At 44.0% G+C, this 26,804-nt stretch overlaps 1 protein-coding gene across 4 annotated transcripts in view; it reads left to right on the forward strand.

Moving 5' to 3' along the window:
* The first annotated feature begins 5,457 nt into the window (after positions 1 to 5,457).
* THRB (thyroid hormone receptor beta) overlaps positions 5,458 to 26,804 on the forward strand; it is a 161,418-nt gene continuing 140,071 nt past the window's right edge. For 2 of the 4 annotated variants that reach the window (XM_037383288.1, XM_037383287.1), the window contains exon 1: positions 5,458 to 5,697. The gene's annotated coding sequence lies outside the window, so the exon portion shown is untranslated. Of the gene's footprint in view, positions 5,698 to 5,814; positions 5,907 to 26,804 lie in introns of those variants that run through there. The other 2 variants (XM_037383290.1, XM_037383291.1) reach the window with 2 other exon arrangements.

Below are 26,804 nucleotides of genomic sequence, written 5' to 3' on the forward strand. Positions count from 1 at the left end.
CACTTATGAAGAACAAGTTGATTTTGAATAAGATGAGCTGCACATTCCCTCCATTAATACACCCACCCACCTGGCAGTTGAGCTCCATATGGTCTTAGATTAGGAATAAGAGAACTTGCAAAGCTCTTGCTTCTGTCAGGCCTCCAAAATCAAGCCTCTCCCCAGTGGGTTTTAGCTTTCCCTCAGAGTAACCCAGTTATAATTATTCCAACTGCAGGAGCCTTTCCAAGCCCTAATCTTTTAACTGAAACCGCAGGGGTTTGGGACAAGGGATCTGGTTTCAATAGGACTTCTAACCATCTTCCCACTGTACCTTCTCTCAGAGCTGCATTCACTCTTGCTTTGATTCTTCTCGAAAGATATGTTCCTTATCCACCATGGAAAGGGGACTCTGTGCAAAGCCTTTGGTGCTATCACGCCCACTCCAAATTACAGACTTTTCTGCAAGTCAGTTAAATGCTGTTTCTTCTTGCCTGATGGGCTGTCCTTACTAGTGTGCCCATCTCACCCTTTGTCCATTCCATTCAGTATGAAGGAAAAGCTACAGTTCTGAGCTAATGAAACCTGACATTTTTAATCTACTTTTGCCATTAATATTAATTTATTAATGTGGAGTTGCTTCTGCTGGGTATTTTTGGGAAATCCAAACTAAGTCTGCTATCATTTTTATGAGATTTGGAACCATTACTTGGATCATTAACAAAATCATCCCAGGTGACAGCATAATATGACAACAATGGCCTTGATCATCTCTTCAGAGCATAACGAGTATGAACCACTGTTTTTGTTTACACCAGTAGCCCATCTAGCCCAGTCGCCTTTGGCTGACTGACAAGTAGACAACGCTTGCAGAAAGACTGGAAGAAATAGGACAAGTGTAGGATTTCCTAACTGCTGGCAGGCAGAGGTTATGGGAATTTCCTGAGCCAGAAATTTCACTGGATTGCATCATCATGTTTACTAGCCATCAATAATAGACCTATCTGTCTATTGTCTGATCTGTTTTGAACTTTCTTAACCTCCACATCATCCTTTGATGACAGTCCCAACAGCCTTTTTTAGTAAAACAGCTTTTGCAATACAAAGGGGAATATACACAAATTCCTATTTAGTCTGGAAGCTGGCTTCAGTGTAGGAGGGCTAAGACTGTTTTCCTCAATACTTTGTTGTTGCAATTTACAAAATAATTTTTGGTGATTTTTCTTTCAGTTCACATTTTTTTGCCCTTGTTCCTTTGGTTTTGTGGACCAAACACTAATGTTCTGTGCCATGTGCGTCCCTGCAGAACTTGAAAAAAATTCCCTGCTGTGTTTTTGCATGGAAGATCAAAAATGAATATGAACTGTGCATTGGAGGTTAGACTGTGCCTCTAGGTTTGTTTCTCTTTTTCTTTCCTTCTTGTTATTTATTTTTGTTTCCTATTTGTCGTGATTTTCATTCATTCATCTTCTGTTCTTACACATCTGCTGTGGTTCCCCTTGAATTCTGATGGCAGGATGGAATTGGATCTCTGTGCAGAAACAAGGTATTATTACATTAGGTTATTTTTAGGTTCCCCAGAAATCTTGAAACAGACATATATTACACTGTATTGTAAAATGGAAATCAGAGAGGGAAAGAAAGTATATAGTATTAGTGGTTTAGTTTCAATTTTTTGCAGGAAATGGATGTTTGCCCCAGACAAAGACTAGAGGATGTTGGCCAAATACCTTCAGTTAACACAAAATTGTTTCATGGCATTTAGAGAAGATTGGCCTCAGCTATCATTAATAGGTGCTGCCCAGTAGTTTTGTTGTGTGTATAAGCTGTGGTTATTGGTGCTTTAAAGGGGGACCCACACAGGATGCTTTCCTGCTGTGCTGACTCACTGCTGGTAGTCTGAAAAATGAACAGGGACATGTACGCTTCCTGATTTCGACATTCCTCGTAAAGTTTTTAAAACAAAATGTTTTGGATTGCCTTAGTCTGCCAAAAGGTAAGGTTCTCATTTAATCAGCAGGCTCCAGAGTGATCTTAAACTACTGACATTTTGTACTGCTTTACCATAACTGTTTTTGTCTTTAATCACCATTTTTCCAAGCACTGTAGTACAGGCTATTTCAGAGGACTGAGGAAATAAGAGGCCTGAGAAATTATAAATAAAAAGAAAACCTACATGTCTCATAAGACTCTCCTTTGGAAAGCGATTAGGGGCTCCTCTGTCCACCAGATAAGGTGAGCCAAGTGGTCAAGTGATTCAGCTGCTTCTTTAGCTCCTGTCATTGCCTGTGCTGCCTGCCTGCTTGTGTGTAAACAAGTTAGTAACACCACTCCTCAAAAAAGAGCACATGAGGTATGTAATACTTCTGAGAAAAACACGGTCATTTGTATCTGAACTGATTTGCCAAGCAACCATTCTAAAATCAAAGATCCATAGGGAAAAACAATCAAAATAACCAGTAACAAGGAAATCTGCCAGGTGATGGCAGATGTAAGTAAGATGTCCATTACCATTAGAAAGCCCAGCTGAACTAAAGTTCTCTCCTGTCTGCTGAGCCCCGAGGTATGAAAGCCAGACAAAAAATACTTAGGAGAAAAAGTAAATTGAGAGCAGTAAGGGATAAAAAGCTGAAATCCACCAAGGTACTGAGTTATGTCTTTGTGTTAAAATGCAAAAGGAAAAAATACTGTTTCATTGGCAAGAGCCTTATGCCCTGAAAGCTGTACAGATTCTCTTCCAGCTCATCTCAGAGCACCTCAGAGGACCTATGCACTCCGGGTCCAGCTCTTGGTCATTTGATGAGGTCAGTGTATAGGTAGCTTTTTAACTGAAAGAAGTTTCTGACTCCTGATGTTTGTGAACAAAGTCACGGCCCGTGGGTAACTGATGCAGTGGCAGCTTATGCCTGCAGATGACCTGAACTTGTGTTCTCAGGGAGGAGGAAAATGTCATTACTTTCCTGGCTGTACAAGCTATGTGCTCCCTCCCTCCACTCCTCCCTCCTGCTGCAGTGTCCGCTGCAGGTCAGGCAGTACAAACAGTGCAGGGTTTCACCGGCACTTCTGCATGCCCTGCAGTTGTGCTGAACCCCCGTCTCACAGTCTCCGCGTAAGAAAAGCATTTTGTGAGTGCATGGTAGACACAGCACATCCCTAGTAGCAACAAGGCAAGCAGAGATTCCCTCAAACTCCTGAAGGGAATGAGAGGACCTCTCTTTCTGCCAGGCAGGAGTGGCATTTCAGGCACTGAAACGAGGACCACCGATAGTGAAAGTCCCATCACAGATGGCTTAGGGTCCTGGATTGCCTAAATATGGGGCCCTCTGCTCCACTGGTGTTCACACCATACACTGGACCTGGGCAGCTGTATTGGCCAAAGTCCAGCCCTTTGGCTTGTTACCAAAATGCTGTTGGACTCCTGCCCTGCTTCTGTCCTACTGCGCATCGGGGACTTACAGTCTTCTGGCCAAGCAGGTGGAAGGGAGGCTGTGGACCCGTGAGGACCCAGGAGCGTCTGTCCTGTTAAAACACAAAGCAGGCGGCTAGAGGAGCACTTTGAGATACTCCGACATACCTCTTCCAAACGATGCGGAGAATTGCCATCTGAACATACTAGGAAGCCATACCTCTCTAGTATGCGCAAATATTTGCCGTTGCCACCAGTGAATGGCGTTCCAGATCAGTTTCATTTGATGGGGATGATGACACATTTCAAGGCTCCCATTCTCACCATCACATGGCTTTGTGTCCCTGCATGTTAGTCATTTCAGAGCAGTGCATCACCACCCCACTGGCTCATACTGTGCTCTGTGTTTAGCAGCACATATTTATGACATGGGGAGTGAAGAATGAAGTTTAACTCACGTCCTTAACTAACCCGTAAGTGAGGGATTAGCTGCCTACTGCATTCTTTTACTAAGTATTAATCACTTAACATTATTTTCATTTTTTTGAAAAGCCCTTTGCTTCCTTCGTATGTCAGTACACAACTTGGTTTGAAGTTGCGGCCTTGGAGGGGCTACTGGTACATGAGTCACACCATCGCTCTCGTTGGCCTGACAAGGGACCTGTTGTGTTCCTTTCTGGGTGAAGGAAAAACTACACATCGATGTGCCACAGCTCAGTTATCAAGGTTTGCTCTCGCTTCACAAACCTGTCTTCCCGGCTGTGGTAGAGTTAAAAAAAATAATTACAATTTTTTCAAAGGATCACCCACATACACATGGTATGAGAGCTCTTTTCTTTGTTGGTTTCATTTTATTTGTACATGACTCACTCTTGGCAAAATGAGTGAGCCTCATGAGCCTGTAAAAATTCTGTTTGGATTAAATGATTTGCATTAAATGATTTATAACTGCAAGAAGGGTTTAATATTCCTGTAATTCCTTAAGGAAAAACAAACCAATCTGATTCTTTCAAGTAGCTATTGCTTTCACGCCTGTTACTTCAGACGCCATGTTGCTCGCTGAAGCTGAGAGCTGTTAATGAGACTCTCCTTCCTCGCTTTCCCTGCCTCATGAATTAGAGATGGGTGGTGGGGATGTACTGTCATCCTTTTCCCGGCACATCTTCCCGAGCGTGACTGAAGGCCGGGCAACGATCTGCCTCCCAGAGCCGCCTGCCTGGCTAGGAGCAAGGGGCAAGTGCCCAGGGCCGAGGTGTGGGGCCGTCTTCCTGGGACTCAGTTTCCCCCAGGTTTGCAGGCCAGAGGCCCACCGGCCTCCGTCCCGCTGCCGGCGCGGGCGCGCTGCTTGCTTACGGCCCGCTGCTTACGGCCCGCTGCTTACGGCCCGGCTGCTTACGGCCCGCTGCTTACGGCCCGCTGCTTACGGCCCGGCTGCTCCCGCCTGGCCCCCGCAGGGGTCGGCGGTCTGCGGGTCCGGGGCCTGCCCACCGCCCGGCCCCGCGGCGGGGCAGCTTCCCCACACCGAGGTGCGGGGCCAAGGGGCCGGGCACCGCTGGGCACCGCTGCCGGGCCGGCACCTCCAGCCCGCGCCCCCCGGGCTGCCCGCGCCCCGGCGGCGGAGGCCTCGCAGCGCGCCTGTCAAAGCCCATCTGGGCAAGGCGGGCGGGTAAATAACTGGGACGGCGCGGCCGGACGCAGAAGCTGCAATCAAAAAGCCCTTTGACTGTGTGTTTGCGCAAAGCCGCGGCCGGCCTGGGTGCCCGCTCCCAGGGGCTGAGGCACGGGCTCCGTGCCTGCGGCGGAGCTGTCAGCGGGGCCGCTGCCTCCAGCCCCCGACCACGGCCCGTGCCCCTCTGTCAGGGCGACCCACGGCCGCGTCTTGCGGCGTCACCGCCGCGGGGTTTCAACTCCCGCGGCAGAGGAGCGCGGCGGCTCCCCCCGCAGCGCCGGCCCCGCACCTGGCCGCCCGCCCGAGCCCCTGCGGGGAAGGGGTGACTCGGCGGCGCCCCGGGGCCCGCCCTGCCCGGGCGCCGCCCGCCCGCGGGGCCGCGGCGCAGCCCCGGGGATCCCGGCCGCCTGCGGGCGCCAGCCCCAGCGGCGCTACAAGTGGCCACCGGGGGCGGCTCCTGCTCCGCCGCGGTTTCCCTCCGCCCCGCGCCCGCCTCCCGGCGACCCTCACCGCGGCGCGGCGCGGAGGGGCCGCGGGGCGCGTTGCGTAACGCTGCGCTGCGCGCGCTCCGCTCCGCCGCGCGTCGCTCGGGGCCGTGGGGAGGCGAGACCAGGCGAGGCGAGGCGGGTCGCGGCGGCCGGAGGTGAGCGGCGGCGGCGGCGGCGGCGGGGCGGGCGGGGCCGGGGGGGCGCAGCGCGGCGTGTGCGCGGCCCCGCGGGAGGCGGCGGCGCAGGCGGGGGGAATCCAGGTCACGTCCGCAGCCAGACGGCGGCTGGCGGGAGGGACGCGGCGAGAGGCACCGCGCCGTGCCCGGCGAGGGGCGCGGGGCGGGCGGGACGCTGCGCGCCGCCGGTAGGTCACCGGGGCTCCCGCCGGGCGCGGAGGGGGGGGCAGCGCTCCCCGGCCGCAGGCGTGGGCGGGCGGCGGGCAGGGGGTGCCGGCTCCGCAGGTTGGCGTCCCGGGGCGCGCCGCGCTGCCCCGCGTCGGGGCTGTTCCCCCGTCCCGCGGAGGGGGGGCGGTGCGGGGCGGGCGCGGGGGAGGCGAGCCGCGCCGCCCGGCCGCTTGCTATATTTAGCCGTCACCGGCGGGTAGAGCGGCGGCAGCGGCGCGCAAACGCCGCCGAGAGAGGGCTCGGCCGGCCCGTCGGGGCGCCGCCCGCAGCATCCGGGGGCGGCGGGGGGCGAGCGGCGGCGCGGGGCGGGCGGGCGGGGAGCCGCGACCCGCCGGCATGCATCACCGCGGGGGGCGGCGGGGCCGCGGGGCGGGGGGGGCGGCGGCGTGCGCGTCCGCCGGCGTTTCCTTATTTATTTATGTTTGCAGCGCAGGCGGTATTTCCCCGTGAAGAGTTTATCCATTGAAGTTTTATTTGACTTTCTAAAGCAACAACAACAGAAATCCGTGAAGTTAAAAAGCCAAATGTGTTAATTGTTAACTAAATATAGAAGAGGAAGGCTTGGAAGCTGCGGTGGGTGGATTGATCAGGCAGCATATGAGTGGAAAGGCAGAGGGGAATTTGTCAGCCTTTAGAGGCCGTTTGCTGGTGGGGGCGATCGCACCTGTTCGCTGAGCGGCGGGAGCGCCGGGGGTCCGTGATCCCCAGTTACCGCCCGTGATCCAGGCGCTGGGAGGAGAAACGCAGGTTAAAACCGCTGTGATACATACCGGCTCGGGCTCGGGAGGGCGAACGAGCCTCTCTCTCTCCAGTATACAGTCTGCCTTTTATTATTTTAACTTAACGCAGAATTCATACATTTGAACTGAGCCATCTGCTAGTTATAGTAATATATTTAGGTTTTATTTACAAAACTTAGTCTGTCGTAAATACATGTTTGCATAATTGATAGACTGTGGATCTTTTTATAAAATGGTTTGCTTTCCTTTTACAGTTCAGTACTACTTCTGTGTTGAGACAATTTACTAGATTTTCTGGTTCCTGTTTTCCCAGCTCCAACTTCTGAATAAACATTTGAGAGGAAAAAAAAATACAGAGCAAAGGGTTTGCTCTTTATAAGAAATTTCTGTAGTAACAAGGTAATTTTCAGGAGGCTTTATCGTTATGCGATTGCATTAGTTAGCAGTGTTGCCATACAGTGAGAGGCTTGAGGTCTCTCCCTTACTTTGGACTGTAAAGAATATAACTATTTAAATATATAGCCTTTTTAAAAGTGAAGAAGCTACACTAAGTCACTGGAAAGTACAGCTCTTCATTTTCTCACAGAACAGCTGTTTAAGGCACAGTAACAGTACAAGTTTTGTGAAACTGGATATGCCTACTTCCTTCCTTGCAAGACTTTTTTTTTTTTTTTTTTTTTTTTGTGTGTGTGTGTGTGTCTTTTCTACTGACTGGCTCAAAATCACCCTTCATATTAGTCCCCAGGACCCTTAAATTAATTTCAGCCTTTCTTCAGTTTGCTTGAATTGGTGACCTTTGGATGAGCTGGTGTGTTCCATTGTTACTTGCTAATGATGGAATAATCTAGTCCTGACGTACCAGTTGTGAAACTGAGGGTACTGCTGCTGCATGGACCCGAGGAAATTTAAATGTCCTATGGTTCCATGTTGGAAGAGAGAGGATTTAGCTGTGGTTTGCATCGGCTTGTGACACTGCGGACTTGGATGCTCACAGCTGAGAGGGCTCAAACCAGAGTCTTGTTAGAGTTGATGGAAAATCTCCCATTGATTTTTAGTGGGTTTGGATCAAGTCGTGTATGAGTTAGTGTTGACTACATCATGGCTACTCCAGATTGTTCAGTGCTTTTGAAATTCTTTGCATATCCAAGTCGTTATGTAAAGTCAAATTTATTGTGCTGTCTCCTTCTCCTGTGTGGGAATGTTCTTTGGCTGACTAGAAGGTGGTGGCGGTGTTTTTGTTCACTCTCTTATATGCTACAGCATTGATTTTATTATCTGATCGTTTCCCATCATGTGAGGGATTTGGGAAAAAGTGAATATGCTTCTGCTGAAGGCTGCTTACCCTGCCAACACCTGTCTTCAGGTCTTTTTTCAAAGAGTTTGCAGTAGTGGGACATGTGAAGTCCTAAGACATGCTTTCTGTGATATGCATATTGTAATTCCCATGTTTGTTATACAGTTGTTTGGTGGGGCATTTTTGGTGTGTGTTTTTTTTTTTAAAGGGTGAAGGGGAGAAAGTTGTTAGTGATAACAGAGAATGGTGTTCCATAAAGAAGCTTGCAGAGTAATACATACCTGTGGTAGGCATAAAACCTCTCCTGGCTTCCCTGTTATTGGTGATGAGCAAGATTTTTCCTCTTGGCTATATTTAAAAACCCAGCCAAGAGAAAAGCAGGGAGGAGAAGGATTGCTAAATCTAAATCATTGAAGTTTGTCAGAGTTTGTCTAGTGTAGCCTGTCTTGAAATTTGATTCTATTTGGAAGGGAATCAAGAGATGAAACCTCAAAAAACCCACCTGATTTGAGGCAGGACATCCTCCAGCAAGAATCTCATTTGCTACCGGAAGGGTGAGACCAGGAATTTTGGCTCCTTGGAAAAGGAAATTCTGGAGCTCATTATCTCTCCTCTGTCATATTCTGGTTTACTGATTTGGGGTTTGCTTATTACTAAAAGTTGAAGAAGGCAGAAGAGGCATGCATATTAAGGAAGCCCAGATAAAGAGCCTGAGATGAGGGAAAGCACGAGAAGGATGGTAGCACAATTTCTGTGAGCCCTCGTGTCTTGGATTTCCTTCTAGGACTTGGTGCTAGTGGCTAATCCAGCCAAACTGATTTGCTCTTTAATAGGAGGTGGCTGTTGTGGCAGAGGGCAGAGCTGTACTGCAGGATGCAGGGTAGCAATGCAGACCTGCGTACTTATTCTGTCTTGTCCTTTTGCATGTTGGATTCCCAAAGCACATGAGAATCTGGCCTCTGAAGGAAGGGAAGAGATACTGCTGGGGCACTGTCCACCTACCTGCAGGGAACGAGGCAGCACTTCTATGCCATGGGTTTCTAGAGAGCATGGTCAGGATCTCAGTCTGCGAGTTTTCTGTCAGCCAGAGTCAGAGGTCTGATTAGGAAAGTTTTTCTTTATATTTCCACAGTTTGTCTTTGTTCCCTGCTTTCCAAATTTCAGAAATGGCTATATATGCAGTCCTAGATTCTCTCCTGCACGGCCCCATTCAAATAAACAAATAAATAAATAAATAAATGCCTTTTAGTAGCTTTTCAGGTTTAGGACAGCAGAATTCTGCTAAGTCATGAAAGTACTCTTCTTCTGTCTGCTTAACTGAAGAAAGGCCTCTGAGTGGCTGAGGAAGTCTGTACTGGAAAATGCAGTGTGGGTATGTTAGTCTGGGGGTCTGCTTGGATTAATTTATCCTATCAAAGAAGTTAGCAGAATAATTCATGTGGCCATTAGCATGGCAGTACTGCTGCTGATGCTTTTTAAACTAGTCATTGTGCAGTGGAGAAATACTGTCTTCTCAGGGATGAGCTAGGATTTTACATATTTTACAGGGATAACTAAACAAGCAATGCATGTGTTGTGAGAGCCTTTGTTATGAAAATCAAGGGCAGACTATGAAGAAACTTAATTTCTGTGTAAAGATTAAAGAATTATATTTCATTGGAGTTGGAACTAGATGATCTTTAGGGTCCCTTCCAACCCAAACCATTCTGTGATTCTTCAATTCTCTGTTACTTCATCAGTTGTATGTGGTCCAAGAGGACATTTTGAATAAAGTAATTTAATCTTGCCTAAATTGTTTCTCTCATTTAATTCACAACACGTGAATGAGATTGTTCCCATTACTCATCACAACTTCTTTACTTTAAACATGGTTGTGTTAGGGAGGCAGTGCAAGTAAAAAAGATCAGTTGGAAAAGTTGGTTCTGTTGTTAATCTTTTCAGTTTATGGTCACACTGCCAAAGTGCATGTAACAGCCTGCAACTAGACAGGATGAAATTGTAAGTGAATAAAATGCCTTTTTGAAATACAAAAATTAAATAGTGTTTTCAATTCTGAATGCTTGTGGTCATAAAAATTCTCATTTTACTCTGACCTGTTGTAGCTTATTAGAAATTAAAGGTCCTGTGAAACTTAAACCAATAAATTAGTCAAAGAATAATGGAATAAACTGCAGTTTAAAAAATACTACTATGTATCCTCAAGTCTTAAATATACAGAATTGTAATAATTTTTACTGATGAACTGAAGCGACAAATACTCTTTATGTTGTAATTAGATTATACGCATGAAAGCAGTGTGATCATTCTAGATTACAGAACTGTTCTGTGTCCTCTGGTGAACCTAACCCAATAAATTAGGGTACTGTTTTCCATTGGAAGAAATAAAGGGACTGATTGTCAAGCTGCCTAATAGTAAGGTAGAAAACAGGGCAAGATCAATGTCTCTTCAAGTGAATTTAAAGTCAAAATGTAAGTCTTGCCTTTGCTGGATGAGGAAGGAGTGAAGTTGCTACATGTAGAACCAAATTGCTTGTATGCATGCATATACAATGCATACTTTTTTGTCTTGGATAGGAGATCATTAATTCTGCTCACCTGCTGAATATTTTTGCCTATTGTAAGCAACAACGTTGCTTGACTGTAGGATGTGCTTTGCAACAACTGTGGCGTAGGAAAATAAAGGAGCTCTTTGAAGAAAATTAGAAGTACTTGTCAACTACATAAGTAGTTGGATCATTGGACAATTGCTTAGTAACGGATATCTTAGTGACACACATATGGATGAACCATTTTTAAAATATTCACAAGAAAAATACACTTCTGTGGGTAAGAACAGCTGTTTTCATCACCTTTGCAAGTCAGCTTCCTTGAGTCATGTGTTGTGTTTGCTCTCATTATCTACATCTTTACAATGTTGTTGAACTCTGGGCCTTTTCCTTTCTCATGCTTCATGGATTTGCAGACCTTTACATCTTCCTTCCACTGCCTTGGTCTTGTAACTTGGCCTCCTTCAGTGCACTGTTAACTCCTCACTTCCCACCCATGACGTTGTGTTATTTCCCTTGACTCAGCTGTGCCAGCTACTTGTCACAGTACCTACAGTACAGGCTGTCCAAGCCAAGCAGGTATGGAGTGCTGCTCTACTGCTTCTTGGTTTCCTAACTATAGAAAGAATGGACACTAATGAAGTGAAGATCTTTCTTCTTTAGCATTGTTTTTTTCCTCTGGCCTTTAGCACAATCGTGTAATTTCTGGTCCATTTGCCTGTCTCCTTGGAACTCTTTGACAGGTAGGATTGCCTTCATGTGGCATTATACCATCTGTTTTCTATCTAGTTTTGTGTTGAAATATTTTTTTTTCCATGGCTTATCCCCAACTCTTTTGTTTTGGTTTGTTGGTTTTTTTGTTTTTTTGTTTTTTTTTAATATTTCAAATGCCTTTTTAAAAAATAGGGTGTGTTTGTGTGCAAGGTGTTTCAAAGTGCAATTAGGAGCTGTTGCACTTCTGTATAAGGCTTAGAATAGCTTTGTTCATGGCTTTAGGAAATGGAAAGGTTTATCTTGAGCCTTCATTTTTTAAGTTAGGTGTCTGACTTTACTTTCCATATTGCGTTTATTCTTCTAAAAAAGATAAGGTGAAACATATTATCCACTAGATAAACAAGGAAGGATTCTGTACAGACTTGTATCCGCATAAATCCAGAATATACATGCCCATGCACATATGCATTAAAAGGGTATTGGCCTATAAAATATTCATGACAAATTTCATTTCTGAAGCAAAATAATTACTTCCATTCAATACTAAAGTATAATTTTCTTTCTACAAATACAGAGAAAATTATTTCTGGAACACAGAGTACTTCTGTGCAGTGTTGAATCACGTGTATTTCATGTTGTGCCTGTTTCACCGATGTGACTTACTGAAGTGATTTGGTTGTTGAAGTGGTCTGTGTGACCAGAATCAAACAGCTTGGCTGGCCAGAGGGCTTGGATCAACTGTTCAGCTACTTAAATTGCTGATTATTAAGGTTATAATGTCAAGCACTAAGGAAAAGAAATACCAGAATTAAGGTTGATTATGCAGCCTTAATTTGGGTATCTTTGCATATATGCAGATAAACAAAGGTTTGGAGTCCACGGACGGTACTGCTTTGCTTTTCAGGGTGCTTAGCTGTGTATAGTCATAGCTGTGTTTGAAAATTACAGTTCCTCTTAACTGTACCTGAAACTATGAAACCTCTGAACATCAGGTCACAGGGAATTCAGTTGGTTACATAGAATATGGGGAGCATGTGGTCCTTGCCTATAAATTGTACACAGGTAACAGTAATTTGTCGCTAGTTATTGTGAATTTTGAGTTGAAAATCAGTTAGCTCTGCACCATGAAGGTATTTTACCTGAATTATCCATCTTAGCATTCAACTATTGTAAACAGTTAAGCTCTCTCCCTGTCATGCCCCTCACCCCAAAGTCCCCTGCCTCGGATACTTTACTTTTTTTTCCTTTGCCAGGAATAGGACAGGGATGCTAGAGGCATTTTCTTTCCTTTAAGAGTTCTATGCATGGAGATGGCATCTTCAAGCTCATTTCACCATAGGACGTCCTGCTGGTTGCCCTGGTTGCTGAATCTGGCAGATGTTGAAGGCAGCTGCCGTGCTTCTGTTGTTGGTAGAGTGGGTTGCACTGTCCTTGGAGTTGTCTGCTGCCTGGTTCTCTCTGACAGGGTCTTGCCACCAGGAGGGAGAGGTCAGGAGTCCTGCTTGCCATTGTGTTGACCAGGCCCTATGCTTTTGCCTTCTCATCTTTCTGCATTACTGTGTTGGGTTCGTTGTTGTCGTTGGGTTTTATTTTGTCCCCAGTCCTACTGCCTTTTGGCATCTCCCTCCCTTGCCCCCCTACTTGGCAGTTCTGCTGTGTATGTGTGGGACCACGGGCATGTGCTGTGAGACTTTGATGAAAACGGTGATGGCCTCTGAAAGTATGAAGCCTTCTTTCTTACCAAGTAGGCTGCTGCACAAGATACCATCTTGATGACAGCTGTCTTCATTTCCATTGAACTCTAGGAGAACCCAGAGACTGCTCTGGTAGTCAGGCCTCCTGGGTAGCCCTTTTGCTTTCATCCTCTGCCCAGAGACTGCTCTGGTAGTCAGGCCTCCTGGGAAGCCCTTTTGCTTGCATCCTCTGCCCACGGAAGATGAATCTCGCCCACTGTTACTCTCCTAGTAGGATGCAGGGAATGTGCTTGCAGCCATTTTGGCCGCGCCTTTCCAGCTGGTGGATGGTGGGAGTGCATTCTGCGAGGCAGAAAGACCTTCTGCTGTGATCGCTTCAAAAGGCCTCGTGTCGAGACACCCTTCGGTTTTGCAAAGGTAGAAGTGCTTTCTCTGCTAGGAGGTTAGGCGTGGGTGGGAATGGTGTGGCCTGGGGCAGGGAAGTGCTGGATTCCCTAATTCCCGAGTGAGGGAGGGCTCTGGTCATACCTTCTCTGCAGAGCTGCTCCCTGAGCCAGCCCTCCTGGTCTCTCTGTCCTACCTGCAGCGATGGGGATAAGGTGGCTTGCTGTGGCATGGGATACATGGGAGGGGGACAGCTAGGCTAAGGTGCTTCCTTATCTCCTGCTCTTCCCATCTCCTCTCCTCTGCCTTACTTTCTCATTAGGGCAGATTGCCCATTCCTTGTGTGGGCCTACAGGTGTTCGCCTTCAGCCCTCCTTTTGTGGCGCAGCTCTGAGTGCTGTTGGTGTTCACCGTTTATCATCTAGCCTGGTTATGGTTGAACCTGTCAGCTCTGGTTGTGGCGTATTTCAGCATTTTCCCCCCCACCTGCTTAATACTAAGTCCTTCATTATCATGCTCTTCTTTTGCTTTCTTCATGAGAGACAGAAGGGGTTAGTGCCCAGCAGCCAGGCTTTGGGAGTACTTTTGTTGGCATCTGTTGGTGAGCAGCTTTCATAGCTCCAAACCAGAGGACGTGGAGTAGATGGAGACTTGCCAGCCCGTCTGGGTCATGGTTCTGGTCTGATGACTGGAAGAGGAGGGACAAGCAGGCCTTCCCCAAACTTCCCCAGTCCAAGGGTTGGTGTGTCAGGCAATTGTTCTCCCTTGGCCTCTGCTCCCTTGCCCCAGTCCATCTTGTGTTGCCAGGCTGCAGTCTAAGGCACAAGGGGCAGTCACTGTGGACGGCTGGCTGGCAAGGGGCTGAACTTCTGTGGGCTCACTGGGCTCTGCTGGGGGAGAGGGCAGACCTGGCCACATGTGTTTCTGCAGCCAGCGCCATACCTCTGGTCTTCAGGCTCTGCACTGCATTCTTTACAGAGCCTGTTTCCTGGCATGGAGCTATATATATATGGAGAAACATATATATGTGTATATATATGTATGTATATATTGCTTTCTTCTGTTTTCAGTGTCTTCAGGTCTTCTGAAATACCTGATAGCTAGTAAACTCAAGAATCTGAATGAAATGTAATTTTTCCAAATGCTATAAAAAATTTTGTGGAGCACAAATAAACTTGGGCAAGTTGCTCTCCCCCATTTTCCCTTTCTGACTAGATTTTCACAGAGACAGCAGGATTAAATGTTGTCATAAGGGCCTTGCTTGCCAAATTACAGGTTCTCTTCCAAGGAGTAGGAGAACTCAAGTAGATGAAAGAAAATGAGTCTAAAATTTTGCATAGAGAAAAAACATTTCCTTTGACTACTTCTGCAGAAATAGCAGGACCATTTTGACTGGCTGAACTCTGGCATGCATTGCCTAGAGAGGTTGTGGTGTCTTCATCCTTTGGAGATCTTAAAAACCTAGGTGGACAGTGCTGGGCAACCTGCTCCAGGTGACCCTGCTTGAGCAGGAGAGTGGACTAGTAGTCTCCAGACATCCCTTCCAGCCTCAGCCATTCTGTGACTGAAACTTTCTGAAAAAACTCATTTTGAGATGGAGATGGGCAGAATGATATGGGGAATTGCAGCTCCCTTGGTTAGAGATGAGTGAAGGAAAAAATAATTTAAGACAGAGTCATTTAATGGGAAATGTAGAGCTTGCTTTAAAAATAAGCTGGTCTGCCAGGCTTGGCCTTAAGAAATTCAGGGGAGTCAATAAATATACTATGAATTCATACCAAAATAACAGAGAGCAAATCTTACTACTTTGGTCTACACAAACAACTTAAGCTGCTGTGTAACTTCAAAAAGTGCTCTAAATGCATTTTCCATGCACACACTGAAGTTGTGAGCTTACTTAAAACTTCAACCAGAACTCGTGCTCTCACCTTGGCACATAAGGGGCCAATGTTCAGGATCTTTGCCTTTGATCCCATAGAAAGAGTCACATGGGCATTAAATGTAGCCAGGACTTGGCCGCTGTTCAGGAGTCATTTTCTGATCATGCTTCGCTCATAGGAAATAAGTGTAAAAAGCCAAATTTACATAAGCAGACTACTCTATGGACCCTTGCTCTCCCTTCTCCCTTGACCTTTGCTGCACAGTTTGGCTCCCAGAACTTTTTTGGAGGTCTCTTTCTTGGGTTATGTGTCTCTCCAGCGGGCAACCCAAGTTCTGAAAGCAATGAAGTGGTGGAATTGCAGCCACAAAACCTGAACTCAAGCGGACTGTCTTCCCGCTCCCATTACTACTACACCTACTCATGGGGCAGCCCTGTGGGGACCAATGTGGACGCTGGCTGGCAGCCAAGGCATGTACCAGACATCTTCTTACCTTTAGTTGCAGTTCAAGCTCATCCACAAATGGCAGCTGAAAATTCATGCCCATAATATACATGCCCATCCGTTTAACCCATGTTGTGCGGCAACACTGCAGGTTGCCTTTTTTTGGTAAAAACTTTCTATTTCTCAATATTTGTTACATATTTTATTTCCTCAGCTTACAAGGACTAGCAGGAAGGCTTGTCAGCAGTTTACCTTGGAGATGGAAGGCAAAGGGGAAGTGAATTGCTGACAGGATATTGCTCGCTGTCTGGACAAGCATAACATGCAGTAAGACAAAAAGCTTGGACTCCCTTTTGTGAAGTTCAGCTGCAAGCCAAGTTATAACTTGAGCTCAATCTCTTCGAAACATGTCTGTGTAGATGTAGCCGTAGTCCATTTTGATGATTGTAAGTCTGCAGCTGCATTAATTGATGGTGCAATAAAGATATTTAAAGGCAGACCTTTACCATTTATAAGTCCGGATCTACAAGATCAAATCTACAGTCTTGATTATTTTATTTTAGTGTTTTGTTTCTAAGGGTGCTTCCTGGTACACCATGCCTAATCTTGTCAATATATTGCTTTAGGTCATGCTCCTTTAAATAGCTTTGGATGAGTGGAACATCCCATACTTCTGCAAAGATCTCCTGAAGTCAGTGAAAACTGTTTGTGAACGCAGGCAGCTGAAAGAAACCAATGTGTTGTGTGCCCTGCACAGTCGTAAGCCAGTCTGTGTTTGGGAAGTGAAAGTAATATAGTATTACCGTGTTTGCTTTGGAAAGTAATCTTATCTAAAAGAGCTTGAAACAATTTGCAAATTAGGATTGTAGAAACCTCAATGTCATTTTTTTCTTCTTTAAGAGAGTAAGTATTTAAGTCCAGAAAGAGCAGCAGGCAGCAAGAATTGGACAGATTCAGCCTGGCAGATGTTGCAAGGCGCAGGATAGAATAGGACTGAGCTTTACCTGTGGCTCTGTGGAGGTTAAGAGCTGCAATCTCTGTTAGGAGATCCAAATTTCACAATGCTTAGATGATGGTGTAACAGGAGGAAGGGTGTGGGCAAAACTACAGAGCGACATATGAGTAATTCAAGACCTCACCTGTTTTCCCATCTGGAGAGCAGGGCTAAGTGGGGAAAGCAGATGGGCAGATCAGAAGTTACAGTTTAAATACTTACTTTTGCTGAGTTTATCTGTATTGAGGATAATCTTTGGGGATTCATGTTTGTTGCATGGTTTTTGTATTTTTGGATGGATGACATATAAGTCAGAAAAAATTAGGTCTGGTGTTACTCCTTTTATATACTGGGGCCAACATAGCAAATCTGAGCAACTAGGTTATAGCCAGCAGATGCCAGCAGTCTTTGTGATACTTTGCTGTTAATTTGCTTGGATGTGTTTTCTTCAATAATGTTCCTAGTAGTGAGTGAGTGGCCTTTTTAATAACATCAAAGGGGTGGAGTTACTGTCTCATTTCCATGTGAAGAAGTCTTGGTGAATGTCAAAGGCAGATTATGACCTTAAGGAGCAGTACCCAGAAGTGATATGCCAGAAAGAAAAAGTTATGATCCCAACAATGATTTCTGAAATTCAGTCAACATTACCTGTGTTTAATAAATACACATCTTCATGCAATGTTTGACATCAGGGGTCAGGACTCCAAAACGAAACTTGATACGAGATTGCCTTCAGTGGTTATTACTGCCAGAGAAATGAGAAAGGCAAAAATAAAGGTTGGTGATACAGGCTTACTGTTTTCCAAAGTTCAGTAGTTCTGTGAGCAAAATGATCTGCTTACAATGTGTTTTTAACATTATGGAAATAATTTTGTGTACAGTACTAGATTTGCGATCAGTATACCCAGCCATCTGCATCTATATATATGGCAAGCATAGTATCTTGATTTAGGGATTAAATTTATACCATGTTCTTGTTTGTTCTTCTTCAGACTTTTGTGATATCACTTGGGGTTGTTTCCCTGATGTAATGTGGAATCTCGTTAGTTAATTTTGTTGTATTTCTTGTTTACTGATATCTTTATGAAAAACTTGGTGAAAGTATGTGAAAGCTCAGTATGAGTCCTTATACCTTTATATGTCAGTTAGCCAATGGTATTAATATTTAAAGCAATTAATGCCCTTCCTTTTTTAATCCAAGCTAATGTCTTCTAATCAACGTTATGTAATGGGACAAATATACAAAACCTACTGAATTATGAGCCTGTACTTCTCTGGAAGTGCAGCATAGCACATATTTTTGTATCTTTTGAACATTTTGCAGATCAGTAGCTGAATATCTGGTAGTAAACGCATTATATTTTTGAATCAATAAACTTAATTTTCTGTCAACATGTATCTTCAAGTTATGTTTCTGCTGTATTACCCGTTGGTAATCAAGAATAATTTTATGGCTTTGGTTAACATAAGAAATTGGGACATTATTAGGGTGTTGGCATTGATGTTTCCAAAACCGGTTAGCTGCTTTGATCTGGCTGTGTTGACAGTAAAATTGGGTCTTCTGCTTGGACGTGTAGGAGAAATACGTGTTTGGTTAGACCGTTAGCAAACTGGAGGAAGTATCTAGAATAAGTAAAGCAAAGACAGGCACAGTAATAATAAAAAAAGAGAGAAAAAATTAAAAGATACAGGGTCATGTAAGAACACTGTTGCATTGGTGGTATAATTGGCTGTAAAGAGAGGTCATGACATCATGCCACAGCAACCCCAGCTCTTCTCGGCTTTGTACTGATTTCCTATGGCTCACATAAGCCCAGTCCTGGAACACTGCATTCCCTTTTGTGTAGCCCTCGTTATTTATATTTTTTTCTAAACAGAAGAGATTAAACAGAAGAGAATTCAGGGAAGAGCTGGAAAAATAATAGAGGGAGTAAAAGGAAAATTATATTAGCAAAGACCGCAAAGTGTCCGTGTATGCTTGTTGGTGAGATGTCTCTGAATTGTCTGAAAGTAGTTGTAAAAGGTAGATGTAAAAAATGAAAGTGATTTTTTAACGAAGGGACCTACTTATTAGAAGGGATGGGTCTAAGACTTTGGTCTGTGTGTGATGGTGTTATCACCTTGGAAGTGAATGACAGGAATCTTAAGCTGTGTAAAGCATCAGCAGCTGTGTAACATGGAACGATACAGCTCTGGTAGAATGGGGGACAGGCAGCTACTGAAGGCCCCTTTGTATGATAATTTTTAATAGTTGTGGCATGTTCTGGTTTTGAACACTAAATAATGCCTTTGACCTAATTTAACTCTAGTATAACAACATTGAGAATATGGAATATTTGTATCATGAAAAGAAAAAAGGAAAATATTAATGTTGAAGTATTTCCTATTCTTAGTGGTGTATTTTTACTTAATTAAACATTCTCAATAATATAAAACAAAATAAAGCAGAAACAGGATTCTGTTGTATTTGCCTAATGCAGGCATATATAGTCTTCTAAGTGCCATGTGACATTTTAGATTTTATTTCATTTTCCCTTTAAGCTTCAGACTGGCAGTTAAAGTGCCCTAAAGGGGTTTTTAAATTCTCCAGTTGCTCTCATCTTTTCTTCCTTTTCCTTTTCTTTATGGTAGTGTTTTAAGTTTTGTGGGTTGTTGGGGAAGAAGTGTCATCTTCTCTATTGTGATCATGGGCAGCTAAAGCTACTCAGTGCCTTTTCAGTGATCTTAACTTTCATCAGTCAGCCAAAAAATGAGGATTACTTTGTAGGATTGCAGGTTACATGTAACCCTGCTTCAGAAGTGTAAGTGTCTGTAATTTAAGAAACTTGTAGGACAGGTTGTGTGATCCATTCTGTGGTTGGCCATCTCACTAGCTATCGGGTTCTTCTCTAAAAAAATGCTATTTAAAATGTCATGACAACGTTTTAGAAACTTGTGATTTAAAGTGACATAGTCTCAAAAAACTGAACTGTGTATAGCTCTATGGAGGTTGTAGGTTGGTCAAAGCACAAGAGATTACATTTCAAGACCAATATGCTAGGAGAAGTACACAACGAAGAAAGGGGAAAAAGCACCCCTGTCTCCAAGTCAGAGCTTTACCAGGTTTGGTGTATGTTTGCCTAGTTGCTTGGTGGTACCCCAGCTGGACAGCACTCCCCAAAGTATGGTGGCTGTACCCAGCCTTGAATGGCGGTGTCATGGTAAAACTTCACTCCTTTTCCCAGCTTTCCAAGGTGTGACTATTCAATCATCATTAAATTTTCAAATATATCCTGGCTTCCTTAATTTCAGAATGTAGTATGTCAAGTAAAGAGCTTTAGTCCTAACATTTGGACAGCATCCGTTTCAGCTTTCAATCTGGATCTTTTTCTAATACAGCGGTGTTCACAAAGAAAGCAGGTTATGTCCATGTTTTTTCCTGTCTCCATATAATTCCTTATTGTCCTTAAATATTGTATTTATTTATTTTTTTTTAGAGTCCAGGTTGTTCTGCTTTAGTCCTTACAAGTAAACATTTTAGAAGGTTATAGGAAACGGCACAGTTACAGTAGAGTATGTTTATGGTCTTTAACTCTTGCTGTCACTCCAGAGCCACCACTCTCAGTTGCTGAGATGTCACAAGGGTCACTAGCTTGCATTTAATTTTACTTGTAAGACTGCTGATGAGTTTCACTAGGTGCTTGGAGAGGCAGTGCGGAGTGCCTGGCAGCAGACTGTTGTAGGCAAAGTCCTTCAAGATGAAAGGTGTTTTGAATGGACAGGATATAAGCTTACTTTTTGTAGTCTTTATTCTGCCAGCATACTCCCTAGAGGGTCTTTTGGAGCCTGATGGTGAACTTAGGAAGGTATAAGGTAGCATTAGAAATCAGATGCATATAGAAGCAGCAGTAATGAAGGGGAGAGTATTTCACCGCTGTCAATGATTGTCAGGAGATGAATTCCCCAAGAGTAAATTCTCAAAGTGCTAGGAGGTTGTCCGATAGCGTATAGTAAAAATGAGCCGTTTACTTGCATGTTGTAATTACAGTGTTAGATTTGCAGTACTGCTTTCCTGCCTAATTGCCAATATGTAGCGTTTCAATGGTCTGCATTGTTTACAAAGGTAGTGTAGTAAACCATCAAGAATGACAAAATAACCGTGGTGTTTGTGTTGTGTCATCCAAATAAAAATCCCATTTGTTCCTGCATATATTTAAGACTGCATTTACCCGTTTCTATGTCTATAAATGGTGCTTTACAGTTATATGAAAAGAGATACAGTCTTTCCAAGATCTTCTAACATATTTTTATCTAATTATGGACTATTTTCTATAGCCTGTCTAGTTCTTAACACTTTATTAGGAAAAATGCACGTAAGTGATTCAATTTTCAGTGCTGTCTGTTTACCCGTGTTAGAAATTATTCTTTAACTCTGTGTGTTTGCTTTTTTAAGGATATCATGACTCATTATTTACTCATGGGTAATCATCTTCAGTAAACAGTGCATCTTGTAAGAGCTAGTACAGAGTTTTGTGTGTATCAGTTAGAAAGAGAACCTTCGATTCAAAAGTTCCTGCCAGCTGTCACCTCCACTGCTAATATCACCTCATAATGTGGAGCTAGTTATGAAATACCAAAAATGATGTTTGTGTTTAGAGAAGCAGGAAAGCTTGCAAATAAACCAGAACTCAGTAACATGTATGCCTTCAGGGCTGCAGCAAAATACAGCCAGGCATATAATAATACAGATTTCTGTTCTGTGTCTGATAACTTACTGCTACGTTTGGTTGGTATTTTATACTTTTTCAATTAAGGAAAGCAAAAAAAGGGCAGAAAATAACTTAATCCCATCCTTTTTCTGTTAGGAGGAGAAAATACACTTTGTCTCTGTTACCAATTGCTTTCCTTAGAACGTTATCCTAGGTTTAGATTTTGAATCATTCCCTAAGTGATGACTCTCTTGTTTTGTCTTCTATTTATAAAAGAAGTGAAAAGATTTAGCTCATGAATTTTTCATATAGGCTACAGACGTACTGTTTGGGGCCAAATGTTGTCCTCTGTTACAAGTCAGTGTCATCAGTTAGCTGTCTGAATCAATGGCAGCGTTGTGAATGTATTTCAGTGTAGTACTGACTCTTAGATGTTTGTTTCTATTGTGCATATGGGGGTAGGAATTAAGCAGATGATAGATAAACTGATTATAAAAATAGATAGGAAATAGAGGTTCATTTTCCAGTCCAACATGCTGCTGCCAGTACTGAAACAAGAGTAAAACCATTACTCACTGCCCCGCGGGTGCTGCACCCTGCAATGAATGAGTACCATATTTTTAAATATCTAGTAACATCACAAAAAACTGAAGTCAAAGCAGAAGTTCAGATCTTAATTAGTGAAGCTGCCTTTCCTCCTTTGGTGCTGCCAGCTGGAAAAATCTGATTATTTTTAAAACTTTTTAGAATGGGCTTTGCCTTTTCACTTCTTAGGTTCTATCTGTGAAACCAAGAGTGAGGAAAGGTGTAGTACAGGAGGCAGCTTTATGTGCCTTTGTCACCTGGTTTCATCCCTCTGAAGTTTTACTTTCAGGGCAGCCCTTACCCCTTTATTCTTGCAGCCTCCAAGATTTTCTGTACTTTGAAGTTAAAAACCAAGTTAACCTTTGACCAAGAATTTCAAAATCACTTGATGGAAGCCCTTCCCTTTCTGCTGCCTGCTAAACGAAAAACTCCTCTGCTTGCAGGATGCAGAAAGCCTCTGTAGAAAAGACATGAGCCTTTATTAATGCTGAATTGCAGTTTTTCTGGATGATTCTTTTTAGAAGGAGGTATCCCCATTAAGTGTTTGAAGCTCTTCCTTGCTTTTTGACCCGGAGAATAGAAAACTGGGCAAAAGTAATTAGAGGGAAAAATGTTAGTAGTGCTGTCATGGTGTGAGGAACTTACCCACAGCTGGGGTCTGCCGGGTAAACAGGAGATTGCCCTCAGCCTTACTAGCTTGAGACCTGTCTGAAATAAAAGGAGAAAGCAAACCCAAAGAAAGTAAAATGGAAATATAGCCCTTCCTCCCTGCACTGCCCCCACCCCCAGCCTTGGCACTGAGGCAGCTTAAGGTTGTTTTTTCCCATTGCTTGTCTAATTTTGCATCTATTTTTCTGAAAAAGGGCAGAGCACAGTCTCTTGCTGCTTTTGCACTCCTCTCCAGCCAGTGGGCACAGGCAGTCTTCTGAGTGCCGGTACAAAACCTCAGTGGAGGACAGGGAGCATGGTCTGGTTAGGGTGGATGGCATATCTTATATTTGAAATTCCAGCCACTGCGCCCTGCATGAGCATCATCAGGTTTCTGAGTGAGTTTGTTAGTAGTCTCATGGATTTCCATCCTCCTTGTGTGATGCTTTTCCAAACTGTCTTCCGATCCTGTCGTTGGGGAGCTTGCAGGCACACTTGTGTGGTCTGCTCTGTCTACGGGAGGGTTTAGTGTCAGAGGAGAGTTGGGCATCGGTACTGCCTTCATGAGCCACCCCGGGGTGCTCAGTGAGCTGGCACGGTGACTGCTGCTGGTGTCACATGGAGGCAGCTTTCTGTCAGATGCATCTGCTAGTGTCAGCAGCATGGATCAGCAAATGTGCAGCTCTTCTTCCTTGAGAGAGGCAGGTTTCCAGGCTGCATCACAGTCTGCAGAGCTGGTCAAGTGGTCAGCGTCTGTCGTGCACCCATAGGTAGCGGGGCAAGCTCTGTGGTGCTGCCTGTGCTTACGTGCTGTATGCTCATGGCTGAGATCGGGAAAGTCAGAGTTTCCTGCTCATGATCTTGGCTCTGAAAGTGTCAGGGTAGGACATTTTTGTACCCTTTCGGGAGGTGATATGTACCTGGAAGGGACATTCTGTCTGAGGCAGGCAGCATTGTTTATTGTGGGATACGCAGTGTAGCAAGGCAGGTGTGACATGAACTATCTGTTACTATCAGGATAATGCAAGATAGGTCTTTTAAGAGAAATCATAAACATGTTTGACATATATAAAAAGTAAAGTGTCTCCTGTAATACTCATTCTTCCAGTGTTGCATAATCAATTTGGTATGTTGTTTTTGAAGGCTTGATTGCCTTTATGCCTTGTATCTTCTTCTGGTACTCAGATGTCTGGCTGATGAGGCTTTTTGATGCTACGTGCTGTATTTATAGTCCTTATGAACTTCTCTTGAAAAATCACTAGATTTTAATCACTCACTGCTTTGAGTACTGAATCCTAAATGTGCAGACTTGTTGGCAGTTAGAGGGCTTTGTCTATGAAAATATGTTTAAAAACGGGTCAGTCTGTTGGAGCTGGCTATCTTCAAAGGGTTAGGATTAAGATATCAGCTTTACCCAATGGCAGCACTGAGGCGGATAACAGTAGATGGATGGACAGGAAGATTGGGAAGGAATTACCTGTTAAGTATCTTGGAGTTACAAACTGATGTTTTACCAGAGCAGATCTGTCATCATCTGTTTTTCTGTTTCTGCGGGCAGTTCCTCATCCCTGTAAGTCTGCTGCTGAATGCCATTTTGAAAATCTTTTCCAGGGTAATTGCTGCCGCTAAGGTAGCACAAATGCTTTATGACACCTGGCTTACAAAAATAGTGATTTCTCTAGCTACCCATTTCCTTGCTCTTTCACTTTTTTCCTGAAATTTAGAAAAAGAGGTGTTGGGGAATGACACCGGTAAAATGGATTGACTATCCCTGATTTTTGAAATCCCAGCTTTTCTTTGTGGAATTCCTTGGAGTTTTCTTTACCTTTTAAATTACTTTCTACACTCAGAGAGGTTGTTTGACGTAGAATATGAGCTATGCTAACTAAACAAATAACAGTTCCTATTGAAACATGTCTGAATTTATGTCTCTGTGGCAACATAAACACAGAACAGAAGAAAACAGGAGTTCTAGAAGGAATCTCAAGAATCTGATAAGTCCCCCCTCTTTTGCTACTAAAATACCTCAAAAATGGAGAGAAAGCTGATAAGGTACTGTGTTGGAGATAGGCAAGGTACTGTATAAAAGCAAAAGTTTAGCTTTTGGCACACATAATAGATAGGGGGAAATGCTACTGTAGATTATACTAGTTGCACTAAATGCTTGTCTATTAAAACCAGTTGAGTGTTTTTCCTGCTGTGCTGGCATGCAGAGCTGCTGTCTTCTGTGCTGTAGCATTAAACCAACAAAATTTCTGCTGCATTGAATTTATTTTTTTTTCTCCAAAAGTCTGTCAGTCACTTCACAGAACTTGCTAGGAATTATGAACATAAAAGTTGTGTGACAAGGAAGCAGGCTGCTGTCCCGCCAGTCTCTGCTTTTCGGCATCTTTTCATATGAGGGCAGGGTTTTGTGCTGGGCAGCAGAAGCAATTGTACATAAACCGAGGGCAAAGCTGAATTTAAGAGGCTTTGAAATGTCAATTCTTCAAGCCTTGTGTGGGCAAACTGCTACTTATGATAGTTTTTCTGAGTAAATTTTTGGGGATTTTGACCCTTAGTATTTCTATTCAGTGGTAGAAATATGATATGTTTGGTTTAAACTCCTAGGGGCACTGTTCTTGAAATGGGCTGATGTGGCAAACATAGCACCACGTCAAAAAACTAGACAAGTTTTTGTTACCACTAGTTTGATTTTTTTTCCCAAAATACAGGCCGAAGTTGTTTAATATGTGAGAAATCTAAAATACAATTTTTTTTACCCCATTTAAGAAAGAGGCTTATTTCTCTGTGTGTTTGGTTTCTTTTTGTATTTTTTTTGTCAGTTGAAAATATTTGCTGTGGTGTTTTGTTTTATTTTGTTTTATGAAAGAAACTAACCAAAATGGGCATTTCATTTTCTCCAAATTATGGTCCTACTCTGATAATGGTTAAGAAATTTATATTTTGCTGGTTTTTGATACTAGATACAGGGTCTTAAATTTTCAAAAGTGACTCATGCTTTGGCATAAGGCCATTTTAGAGTGCATAACCTAAAACATCTGAAAGATGGTGTTCAGTTCTTACTGGAAAAAAGGTTCCATTAGAGACATTTCAGTTTGTCAGCAAAATGTCCATCCAAAATCACCACTCATATGTGCAAATAGAGCTTATTGGATTTCCTTTCAGGCTGTGATTGAAAGGTTTTCATAATTTGAAAAAATCAGAAGATTAAAAGCAAACAAATTTTCACATCTCTCTGTAATTACATAATACAATGTGATGCAATGATATTATAATTTATGATATAAGATAGTTAGTTGCACTATTGCCTGTATTGCAAAGGGAAGGCAAGCAGTAATAACTGACGGCTAGACAGTGTGTTAGATTTTACTAATTTGTATACTACAACCAGGCAGATAGTGTAGTTGCATAGCTATAAGCTATTACGTTCAAGGCTTCCAAAACTCTAGACAATTCTAGCTGGATAATAGGATCCTTTGTAATTTTCTCTTTAAGGTCCTTATAACACTGTTATAGTGGCTATTTCGTAGAATGGTTTGGGTTGGAAGGGACCTTAAAGATCGCCTAGTTCCAACCCCCCTGCTGTGGACAGGGACCCCTTCCACCAGACCAGGTTGCTCGAAGCCCCATCCAGCCTGGCCTGGAACACTTCCAGGGATGGGGCATCCACAGCTGCTCTGGGCAACATGTTCTAGTGCCTCACCACCCTTGCAGTAGAGAATTTCTTCCTAACATCTAATCTAAATCTACCCTCTTTCAGTTTAAAGCCATTACCCCTTGTGCTATCACTACATGCCCTTGCAAGGATTCCCTCTGCAGCTTTCTTGTAGGCCCCTGTAGGTACTAGAAGGCTGCTAGTAAGTGTCCCCGGAACCTTCCCTTCTCCAGCCTGAGCAACCACAACTCTCTCGGCCTGTCTCCATAGCGGAGGTGCTCCAGCCCTCTCACCATCTTCGTGGCCCTTCTCTAGACTCACTCCCAACATGTCTGTCTTTTGCTGGGGCCCCCAGAGTTGAATGGAAAAAATTCCAGGTGGGGATTTTGCGAGAGTGGAGTGAAGGTGGAGAATCACCTCCCTCAACCAGCTGGCCACACTTATGTGGCCCAGGGTACGGTTGGCTTTCTGGGCTGCAAGCGCACATTGCCAGGTGATGTTAAGCTCCTTGTCAACCAACACTCCCAAGTCTTTCTCCTCAATGCTGCCCTCAGTCCATTCTCTGCCCAGCCTGTATTTGTGCTTGGGA

The sequence above is a fragment of the Falco rusticolus genome, chromosome 4 (genome assembly GCF_015220075.1).
Source record: "Falco rusticolus isolate bFalRus1 chromosome 4, bFalRus1.pri, whole genome shotgun sequence".
Classification (NCBI taxonomy): domain Eukaryota; kingdom Metazoa; phylum Chordata; class Aves; order Falconiformes; family Falconidae; genus Falco; species Falco rusticolus.